We start from the raw sequence: 12,068 nt of genomic DNA, 5'->3' as shown, positions 1-12,068 counted from the left end.
ATAATTTCTAAAAACTCAGATCGAATCGCGCTCGCCCGGTTTCGGTCCGTCTGGCGATTACGAGAATTTACGACTTCGATTAAGCGGGCGGATTTCGTTGTCACTCGTGAATTTTATTTATAAGATCTCACTGGCGGTGGACAAGAATGGGATCGTAAGACCGGCTATAATGTATCGTAACAACCGATACACGGGGTGAAATTAATCGCGTGTCCGCCGCCGCTATAATTAAACGATGGATAAAAAGCGAGGAGAAACGAGCGCCCCGATTGTCGAGCGACCGTTATCGCGCCGAGAACAATCGCGACGTTTTCCGTGACGGACGAAAAACGCGAGCCACGAGTTCGTTTCTCGAACCCTACGCGCGTGTCCGGTCGATTTTCACGGGAAGCGGGAAGCTGCGAACGAAAACGAAGCATTTTATCTCCCCGACTGACTTAATCGCTCGGCTTTCGTCGCGCGCGTAGCATTATCGCGCGTAGCACTATCGCGCGGAGCACTATCGCGCGGAGCGGCAAACCTCGAAGCGTTTCCCCGATCGAGGCGACGCGAGGTGACGCGACGTCCGAATAGGAATGTCACGGGGCTGGATAGAACCTCGACGTAAGCTTGGATCGTTTTTCATCGGGCGAAGTTTCGCGCGACAAATTGTCGTCGCTATCGGATCGGTCCGACAGAGAGATCTCACGGGGCCGAACCAACGCCACGGGGAAATGCATTTGCATAATGCGATAAAGTAGGTACACGCGTCGCGTCGCGTCGCGAGTCCGTTCCGGCGTATTCGTCCACTTTACGAATTGCACGGAACTTTTGAAAACGTTCCTCGAAGCTCTGCCCGAGTGGCTTATAAGAGGCAGCTCCCGTGTGACGTAATTCGAATCAAAGCGAGGCGGTCGGATTCTGTACAATAACCGTCCTGTTGCGAGCAGTGTAGTTCAACTACTACAATGGGAAACGAATAATGTACCTAGAAGGTATTGTTCGCCCATCCCCCGACGGTTTTCGCGGCAGAAAGAGGCTAGGCTGATTTTAATGCATTATTTAACGCAACGGCGATAGAATGGCTATGCTAACCCCCGAGGACACACCCTTGTTTGCGCACGAATACATTTTCATCGTTGAATCGGTTCGATGCACGTGCTACTCGGGAAGTCTCGTGCACTCGGCCGGCGACGTATCCGCGATATTCATTTCGAGGGAAACCATCGTCGTACGAGATAAAAGGAATATTCGTCTACGGAGATACTCGCCCACCTTCGAAACGAACCTTCCCACCGGGTTCCTCGCCGAGCGGAACGTTTCTCGTGCTGGCGCAGCTTCGTCGTATCTTTCCAAAAATATATCTTCGTCCGGGAGCGAAAAGAAGATATTTTACCCACGTAATATCGCAGAATGGATTCCCGGCGGTTCGTTTCGTTCGAATTTTAGGCAAACGCCATTGAAATCGTTCCCACGTCTTCGGGGGCGTCTGGAATCTCGAGACAGTGAAATCCCGGATTCGAGGCACGCGGTCTATATAGGATTCGATTCGTATCGAGGGGAACGCGACGAATCTATGCTCCCGGGACTTGTAAATCTCTTCGGACGCGAGATGACGCGAAAAATGTAAAACACGATACGAGCTCGTAACGCGCGGCATTAACGCGTCGAAACGCGTCCCCGCGAACTCGATCCCTCCCTTGCGATTTACCCCTCGATGCTTTTTTCGTAGTTACCGCCAATTCCGCTCTCGAGATTTACATTTCGATTCGAGTCCGGAGCGAAAAATTCCAGCTTCGCGGTGGAAACTTTTTTTGCGCCACGGGGAAACCACCGCCTCGACGAAATCCTCCAAATCGTCTAATTAATCCGGAGTGTGACATTTTTATTTCAATATTTCGTATACATACGTTTACAGTTTCCAAGAGTTTAAATTCCAATTTGAATCCCGAGCCACCAGAGTGGAAAAAATACGGTAAATTAGACGGCGACCGAGACTCTCCTCTCGAGTCGAAAGCGTTGAAATTTACAGGCGTAGGTGAACAAAAAATTGAGGTTGAAAACCAGGAAATTTGATTTCTATTCCCGGAGAAAAGAATGAGAGATATCAGCGGTCTTTCATCATCGTTTCGCGGAAATAGAAAATATTTGAGATCGAGTTTCGTTTCGCTGCTGTACGCCAACGGCTGGTAAATCTACGCGAAGATCGGTTAGGTAACTAGACAAGATGATAACCGCGGGCGAAATCAGATACCTTCTGTAACCATCGTCCTTCGAATACACTGTACATTCATCGTCGTTGCGCGACGAAAAGAAATTATTCTTCCAGAGCACGTACGGTATATCTCGTAGAAGCGCCTCGTTGCGAGATTTTATACATTCCACGGACCGTGCCCCTAAGTAAACATCTCCGAGTACGTTCACTGGCAAATCTCGAAGAATCTGATTTCACCGGCAACCTAAAATTGATTCGCTCGAGCTTCTCGGGGACGAAACCGTTCCCGACGATAAAATCTTTTCGTTCGTTCGGCTTAATTAAGAAACAAGATTCTCCCAACCGTAACCATCCGCGCCAAAAATATTAACGACCGATCGCCTTCCACCGCGAACCGAGAGAAACCGAATCGCGCGAACGAAAATGCAACATAAATCCAGACATTGCCCCGACAGCTCGGAAGCGTACAAGAAACAGGATAAATTACCTCGAGGAAAGAAACCTGGTCTCGAAAATATAGTACATCCAGTCGCTAACGAGTTTGCGATCGATTGGATGTAAAACTGGCGCAAGAGGAAGAAGACTGGTCGGTTTTGAATAAAGTTCCCCGACTCGGTCCAAGTCGGTGGTCCCGTGAAAAGCTTGTTCCAGGTTTCCAAAGTTCGATTTCTCGGATTGGAGGAGCACTTCCCGTAACCTTGGAGACGCATCCAATTCTTCGTTCGCCGTGACATTGACAGGTGGCATACGCTCCGGACGTAAATAAATTCCCCCGAATCCTATCGGTTCACGGTCGAAAATCACATTTTATCCCCGACACCGAAGTAACAATTGGATCCTCCTACGGATCCTTGGGAAAGAATTCTCGTTCCCGCGAACGTAACACGGCAATCGACTTCGCGTTCGTCCCAAATAAATTGCTTCGATCCCTTCGAGTCGATGGGTCGGGGGAACGAACAGGTTGTTCCAGAATTCGAAAATTTGATTTCTCGGTTATCACGGGGAAAGCATCGTAATCTTGTTCGCGATCGATAGTGCGCTAACAGCGTTCAACTTACGTATCGCCCGTTGTGTTTGCCTTCTTCCACCGGCATATGTTTCTCTTTGCTCTAACTTCGATTAATCAATGGTACGTAATCGATGCGATCGGAGTCTTATATTTCACCCCTTGTATTTGTCTTTGCCCCGAGTTGGATCGATGCAACTACATTTCACAGTAGGGATGTACGTGTGCGTTGCAAGTTCAGGTAGCGTGTAACGGGTTCGGCTATTCGTAAACACATTTGGTCGTTAGTCAGATTCGCGTAGCTCGAGAAGACCCGCGAAGCCATAAACCGACACCACCTGGATGGTACGGCAAGGACAGGGTCTCGTTAATCTGGGAAAAACCCTATGGATATCGCTCCGTGGTAGAATTTATCGACGTTACCCGCGTTGCCCTCGACTCGTTTACGAGAGGGCTAACGAACCGATGATCGTATCGAGGAAGTCGTTCCCATCTTTCTAGAAATAAAGCGTTTCTATCGATCGGTGTACTCGTATACTCGTTTAAATCCAAATACAATTGTAACGTTCGTTTGAAAGTGTACGCTCGATTAACGCGCAAGGATATTATTCTCGGTAAAATGAAGGTTCGAGTATCCGTCGAACGAGGTTCGTTTATTTCGAAGATCGAAAGCTGCTACGAACTTTCGAGCGACAGTGTACAACTTTCGAGATCAACTCGGTTCAACCTTCCTCGAGTCAACGAATTAGCGAGTTACGATGCAACACCCGGTTCAAACGGCATCCCCGAATAAACAGCAACGACACGAATCGGATGCAATTCGTTTCCACTCCACCTTGCGCCGTTAATTCGTCGTAGAGACATCTCGAGATTCGTATCCCACGAGAAAACGCTACGGAGATCTTGCGCGACACGGTTCCTCTACGCGTTATCGACCGATGGAACACGCATCTCGAACGAATCTCCACGAACGTTGTTCACTGTTCAAAATTAAAATTCGATCCTCGAGGTTGAATCGGCTTCGTCGATTGTTAAAAATTGCTCGCTCCCGAGCCCCTCGACCGGAAAACGGCCCTCCACGGACAAAGTTCCGTCTTTTCGTGGTCGGTAATCGATAGCGTTCCCGTGTAGGGTGCAGGAAGTCAAACATTATTATCGATAGCCCCTTGTCCCTCGTTCGGTTGCGTCGGGTGTGCAACGTTGATTGGACGTGCACACGAATCCTGCGGGTTGGAAGAGCGTTCGCTCGTCGTGACTCCCAGAGACGTTACGTTCCAGCGGTGGAATTGTTTTCTAGCCGCTGCAGCGTCCGTAACAAACCGCGTTTCAGGGATTTCATTGTTCGGAGCTAATGCAGCCGCGACCGTATTGCAATTAATCGTTAGCGTCGCGGACAAACGTTTCGCGAATTTGTATTCCGGGGTCCCGTTGTTGTTGTTAACCGCGGCAGAACGTTCCGCGAAACGTCACAACGCGGATTCGTAATTAATTCTGCCCTCGGTCGCGATCAATGGTGATTTCACAAACCCGGTCGTTGGAACTGAGTTACGGATACTCGGTGAAAAAAGTAATCGAAACGTACGTACGTAGGTACGTACGCGAGCGATAAGAAACGTCCGATGGGCAGCGTGGGCGTGTTTCTTGCTCCGACCGATTGTTGTAAGTGGATTGTAGAATCCGGAAGGCGTTATACACCGTCCGGTGTAGCAGCGTCTGCCGTTTACCGCAACACTGTTCCAAGCCCCAGCGTTGCAAACGCAATTTGCCGAAACGGTCGTACCGTAATATCGCACGAAATGACCTATGTAGCAGAATGACATTACCCGGACCGACCCGACCTAACCTCGTTACAATTTACCTTGATCATTATAGAAGCCCGCGCGTACCGTCGTTGTGCCTAGATGCAACAGATGTCCGAACGAAAGCCCCGCGTTTATCGTTGCTTGGTTCGATTTAACGAATTTCCTCGGCGCGGAAAAATAATACTCGCCGCGACGAGGTGGTACGAACGGGTCTTCGTGGCCGAGAGCCGTGAATCGCGGTGCGGTGCGTCACGCAATCGGGCCGACGGGACACGCGGTGGAAAGTGTGGAACCGTGCGACAAGATTCGATAAGAAGCCAAGCGATAGGAAGAACTTAGGCCTCGTTACGCCGTTTAACCGTTTCCTCCACCATTTTGTCTTATCTTTCGAAGCAGAAATTACGAGCCGTCCCAATTGCGTCATGCAACCCTTATATGCAATTCAGATAGAAATGAACGGTTACGGGGAGACATTGATGAAACTGCCGTCGGATAGCTAATTTCTTTCTATTATTTACGGCCGCGTATGCACGGTACGGTCGCACCCAAGATCCTAACTACAGGAAACCGGTAATCTTGGAACCGTTACGGTTGTCTCGCGATACATCGATCCCTTCTAACCGAGGCGAACCGAAATCTAGAATCGAGATTAACGTTCGGATTTCACGTTACCGCGACCGATCGTACTTTTTGAGGTAATCGTTTCCAGAGACGGAGAGAGAGACAGAGAGCGTCACAAAGCAGTCCACTATCGTAAATTCAGTTCCATTGAACGTCCCCGAACAAATGGGTCAAACGGGGTCAGTATTTTGCGCGACTAATTGAGAATTATGGTTCGCGGTGCGGTGGTCGAACGGTCGACAACTACAAAACCGTGTGAGTGGCGTGTTTTCGCACGTGCTCGACGGTTAGGTGGCTGACGACACCATGAACGTCTCCTCCGGGCGTCGGATGTTATTCAGCTCTGGCCGTCGTTGCGCAAACGTAACGGGGTAAAACAACTTCGAGGGAATCGCCGGAAGTGGGTTGGACAAAGAGAAACAAAGTTCCCTCTGGATGAAGTTCGAGCCTAGCGGCTATGCTACGAGAGGAAATGGGAATAAGCCGCGTGGGCGAATATTAAACCGGAAACTAATTAATTTGAGAGGGGAAAAACGAAGCGTGTGGCGCGCGCATCGCCGACGACAATACTCCGGATAACGAACGACATTGAGCTCTTACACGGGGGGTATCGTTACGACGCGGAACATAATCGACGTGACGCTGAAAGAGAGATACCTGCGCGAATCGACGAGAATCGTGTTCTTTCGGTTTCATTTCCGACGGATCGTTGCTCACCGAGCGGTCCAATCTCGTAGACCTACCCCTACGCGTAGAATCAATTGCCAAGTGGAACGAAGCGATAATCGACGATGGCTGAGTTCGAGTCGGTAGCCAACCGACTACGGAACCGTTACCCGGCCGCGACAACGTTTGCTAGTGCAACGGTGTATTCGAGAGAAACGAGAAATAGGAAAAATCTAATAGCCATTCTGATCGTTGCTCGAAGAGGATCGTCGGTACTCGGAGAGACTCGTTGGAAGTTGTCCGATCGGGCGATACTATCAGCCTACGCGTAGAATCGCGATCAATTGCCAAGTGGAACGAAGCAATAATCGAAGAAGACGCGTACGTAGGAAACGTTGCCCGCGCGAGCGTGGAACTGTTACGCGCGCGACGACCAACTCGAAGCAACGACCAAGTTTCAAAGTACGGAGTGGACTCGAGCGAAACGGTGAAATAGGAAAAATCTATTACCTCCTTGAAGGTGTTCCACGAACGACTGGCCCGTTACTCGAACAACTCGTTCAAAGTTCCCGTTCAAGTGATACTAGCTGCGCGGCGATGATCGTATAAAAAGTTTGCGACGGACTACCGTTTTCGTACACACGAGCCTGGCCGCGTCCTACCTATTTAAAGTTGTCGCGAACTTCCCACCGGCCAATTATCGATGTCTCGGCCGTGCCTTGAACCCTGCCGCGGGATAAACACTTCTCCGAAACCGATTTCGAAGTTTCCTCGGGATATCGTTTTCGAAACGGAAGCCGTTTTTCCACGGGGCCGTGGAAATTCTTGAGAATTGATCCCGCGAGGTAGGCACGGATACGCGTGTATCTCTCGCGGATAATTTCCTCCCTCGAGAAAGAAGCGAGTTCGGAATTATCCGGAGCTATTTGCATGTTGGGCGTCCGCTGTTCTCAACGCGGTCGTTTGCTCTCGGCGCTGCGTTATCGTTTCGGGCGCGGAATATCCGGACGTTCGAGGAACGGCTGTTCGAGATTTCGCGCAGCGAAGAAACGTGACCCGAAAGGCAACCGTCTACGATCTCGTTCCGTTACAAATTTCACGAGCGTCGTCCACGAGGACGCTAACCACGAAGGACAATACGCGAAGGAAATTGCCAGGTTCGTTCGCGCAACAGCGAGCCACGATTGCCGTACTCTCGAGCAACCGATGTTCTCGATTCTTTCGTATCTGCGGGCGAGCGTATCGTGTCGGTCTTTACGATATTCCAAGGGAGGGTGAACGACGTTTCTCAACGGCTGTAAAGACTTAAAAAGGATCCGCGAGCGAGCGATCGTTAGTTGAAACAGTCGCGTAAGTTCGTCGCGTGTTTGAGAAAAGGAATTAAAAGTTGGAGCGACGGTTGGAATCGTTCCGCGGGTTCTATTTCCTACGAGTCGTAGCGAACGGTCTGGAAACACACGGGCAATCGGTGGCTACGAATCGTACGAGAACGTTCTAGAATTGGCCCGGTGTATCGAAATCGAAACGTCACCGGTGGAGATACACGGGCGTTAAAAGTGGCAACGCGTGCGGCAGGAAGGTTCGCGAGTACTGCGGCAAAGCCGTGGCTCGAAAGGACTTTGGTAGACGGTGCAATCTACCGCGCCATTTCCGACAGCTGACGGAACAGTTGCTCAGATAAGGCCGAAAGGAAATGAGGAAACATCGATGTGCACGAAGACGCCGGCTGCGTGCCAAAAACCCTGCCACGCAATCGTCCCACGCGATCGAAAATCGTAACGCTGTATCCCCCGCGTCGACTCGACCGCGGCCAATTGTAACAAGGGGGTTGGGGCGTTCCCTTAACGTTCGTATTGCCCTCGAAGGACGAGATCCACCGAGCCGGGAAGACACCGTCGAGCCTTTTGCGACGGATTTTCGAGATTATCGTCGGCCAGCGTGCACTCGGTTTAATAACGGTGAAATTTGTTACTGCCTTCGAGGCGATAAGCGAAAGACGGTAGGAGAAGGTTGGGTGGGGGTTGAATCGTTATTAAAATAACTACAAAGAGCCACTTGGCTTTCGCGTAAGCCGTGGCGCGGCTGTAAACAAACTTTACCTACCTAGACCAGTCGGATGTTTACCATCTTCCTCGTTCGACGTTAATTTTGTTTCTGAGACGAGAAAAGCGACGCCTCTCTCTCCCTCTCTCTCTCTCTCTCTCTCTCTCTCTCTCTCTCTCTCTCTCTCTCTTCTTAGATTCTCGCGACCCACCCGATCCGATTTTACGACGCGAATCGAGAGCGCTCGTAAAGACGTTCGCGAGGAAATTGACACGAAATCGAACCGTTGGAAAAATCGTTTCCCCGTGAAATCGAAGCACCCAACGCCCGCGCTCGCCTCGAAATCGCGACGACACACGGGGTGTTCGCCCACCTGGAAATCCGTGTGGGAAGATTAGTGGTTACGGTTGCGGTGGTCAGCGCAGCGAAAACGCGTTCTCCACATTGTCGGCTTGCAGCAGCGTTAAGCGTTAATATCCAATCAGACACGCGTGACGTCCTCGAGACTGGCAAATTACTTCCGATACGAAACCGATTATCGGACCGAGCGAGTCACGGTTTGCGCGTTCTATCGAAATTAACGCCGTAAACCGCGAAAAGCGCCTTACCCGGTCCGCCAGAGGGGGTAACGTTCCTCGAATCGTGGAATTAAATCAACGGTATCGCGCGACTCGATTCAAGATCCGGCAAAGTTTCGCGGTTGTCGACGATCGTTACCCGGCTTAATATTCCGTGGAGCAACCCCGTTCGGTAAACTTACGTATTTGCGGCGTAGTTTCGAAAAGTTTCGAGCACGCCCGGCTCGTTTCTGAAACCAGTGTTTTCACTCGCGTGTGCGCGGATATTGTCACTTTCGTCCTGAAACTAAATCGGAGCAATTTTCTTCTCCTAAAAGGGGACAAGCGGTACTAAACGTTGGTCGACGAGACAAAAGTTCGCGATCACGGTACTTTCCAAAGTATATATTCTCGGACAAAGGGAGATCCAATCCTGTTGTCGGTTGTCACGGAGCGATCTTTCGGAAGCTCTCGTGTCTGGCGCGTGTCGATCACTGTCACTTTTCCGTACCCGTACCGGCTCGATGCGAAGAAGGAAAAAAAAAAACGCGATCGTGCTTACCTGTACGAAGTCCTCCGAGAAGAAGAGTGCGACGGCTCGGTTAACAGGTGAACACCGAGTCGGAGCGCGGGAAAGCTTCGAGTGGCTCTTCGAATCCGCCGGTAACTCGCGACGGTGCGGGAATGTCTCCGGTCCGCTTCGAATCACCGCTCGTGTTGCCTGGTGAAACTCGACGAATCGCGTTCCTTGTGTTGGTTCGCGGTGTCGCCAGGTGAACGTGGCTCGTGCACGATCCGTAACTCGATGTTGCCCTGAGTGCCTGCCAGACGAACACAGCGTTGCGGACGAGCTAGCTCTGTCCGGTTCTTCGATACCGTGCTGGGTGCTATCCTCGATGCTTTCGGTCGGCGTCTGCGCTCTCGTAACCTTCCGACCTTCTCTTCCACCTGCACACCCCCTACCGTACGCCGGGCGTATTTTAGACCGCAGCCGTGCCAGCTGCCGGTCTCTCTTCCTCCTTGGTGCTCGCTCCACCTCCGTTGGCTCTGTCTCTCTCGTCGTCGTCGTCGTCGTCGTCGTCGTCGTCGTCGTAGGTTCACCTGACTCCCAACTAACTCGCGAGCACCTGACGGTGCACCTGAGGTAGGGTCAATGCTTCTGCTCGTTTCTTCGACGAGCCGACGCTTCTCGGGACATCGAACGGTAGCCGAACGATGCTCCGAGGTAAATATTTTCACCCTACGAAACACACGGTCAACAATCGCAGGTGGTTGCCGATTATTTCGATCGATCCGCGATCGAAACTTCGACGACGGTGCTCCGTTTCGAGATTGCAACACGGTAACGCGACGCGAGTGATCAATCATCCGTTGGTTCGAGACTCGGTCGAATCGCGAGATGTTTCCGATGGACCGTACCGTGAACACCTTCCAGGAGGACTTTTGTCGTCGATCGTTCGAGCTCGTTGCGTCGACGACTCGCGGACTACTCGATTATCCGTTTAATGCTAGGTCGCGAGTTCCTCGCGTTGTACGATTGATCGTAATCGCGGATCAAATTCTCGTGCGTTTCGCGCGCGTCTCGACGAGGTGTTGGATGAATTCTCGTATCTCCGATACGAAGAATCCGGGGAATAATTCGAGGATCGCGATCGAGTCGTCGCGATGGTCCTCCGCGGGTCTAACGCACTCCCGAGCGAAGGTTTCGACGATATCGGTGACACGTATCCGTGTTTCGATCATCGTCCCTCTACCTTGCGCGCGTTCCGGGCGCAATCCGACGAAGTACGCGAGATGGAGTGGATGTTTACCTCGTATTTTCGATGGTATTTCGCTCGATAGCAGAGACCGAACAAATATTACCATCGTCCCGTCGCAAACACGCGTTATCGCTCGTCTCGTACACCCGATTTAGCCCGATCCTTCTCCTCTTCGGCAATATTCCAAACATCGGGTAACCGATCCAGGCTAGGCTCGCTTCACGCGCGTTTCTCTCTTCTCTCTCTCTCTCTCTCTATGATCGTGTACCCTCTTTAAATAATGCATTCGATGGGCGCCGATACACCGACGCTCGCCAGTTTCTCGTCTCTGGAAACACGACGCGGCGCGAGCTACGGTCAACGCTTCGAATGCAAGCCCGTAGGCCGCCTCGAATTCAAGCCGCGTTCCGCGAGAACCTATTTCGACACAGCTACTCCATTTACGTGGACAAACTAATCAAACTTCGTCGGCAGACGAGCGCGAAACGTGGTCCATCCTCTCCGGGCGAAAGAGCGCGTATAACACGGAACGCGTACGACGACGACGATCGATCCTCGCGAGTTCTCCGTTTCCTCGTGGATTTCTCGTAATTTACGCGCGAGAGGATCCAAACTTCCGAAACACGCGTCAAAACCTTATCGTACACACCTATTCCGCGAGCGCGATTAATGTTCCATCGAACGCGAATCGGCAAAAAACGCAAACTTTTCATCGTCGGCCAAAAAGTCTCCAACTCGCCCCGACGACAACACGGACGGAAACATCGCCCGGATTCCCCCCTCCAGAGGTATAATGGAAAACGAAAAAGCAGACGTTGAAAGAAACAACAACCCAACGACGGATACGACACCGACATGTCCCGTGCCAAGACAGTACCAACTACGATAAGACCGACCGCGAGAGAAGAACGAAACTAAATCCGGATCGCGGGAAAGGGCAGAAAAGTTCGCGACGCAACATTTTTAACGACCGTTACTATATCGCGATGCGAACTCAAAGGAAAGAGAGTCTCTCCGCTCTAACGTGTGTTCTTAACCGCGAAGTTTTCGGACCGATGGGAAATTAAACCCTCGAGAGAGTAACCCTATTCTTTCTCGGTTGTCGATACGATCTTCCGGATCTCTTCGTCGAGAGATCTTCTTTGGTTCACTCTGCTGGATCTGTGCACCGAGCGGCACGGTCGTACAGCTTTTGAATATCTCTGTAGAACTCAGACACAGGAATATCGTTAAACTTGCACTTTACGCTAATCCGAGTGTCTTCGACGGAGAGAAGACAGCCGCCCTTTCGAGAGAAATTTCAACTTGGATAATGGAAAATAGTCCTCGGGTGCCAAATCCTTCGAACACGGGCCACGGTTCGGGATCGGTACAGTTTTATTTGTAAAAAAATTCCTTAACAACGACCGCGTTACGAAA

At 51.1% G+C, this 12,068-nt stretch overlaps 1 protein-coding gene across 1 annotated transcript in view; it reads right to left on the bottom strand.

Moving 5' to 3' along the window:
• Positions 1-9,729, bottom strand: part of LOC143155197 (ras-related protein Rap-2a) — a 28,854-nt gene extending 19,125 nt beyond the window's left edge. Inside the window, exon 1 of the mRNA XM_076327639.1 lies at positions 9,452-9,729. The gene's annotated coding sequence lies outside the window, so the exon portion shown is untranslated. The remainder of the gene's footprint in view (positions 1-9,451) is intronic.
• Positions 9,730-12,068: the final 2,339 nt, after the last annotated feature.

Source organism: Ptiloglossa arizonensis, chromosome 2, assembly GCF_051014685.1.
Source record: "Ptiloglossa arizonensis isolate GNS036 chromosome 2, iyPtiAriz1_principal, whole genome shotgun sequence".
NCBI lineage: Eukaryota > Metazoa > Arthropoda > Insecta > Hymenoptera > Colletidae > Ptiloglossa > Ptiloglossa arizonensis.
The sequence above is the reverse complement of the archived record's forward strand: the minus strand, read 5'-3'. Positions and strand labels throughout refer to the sequence as shown.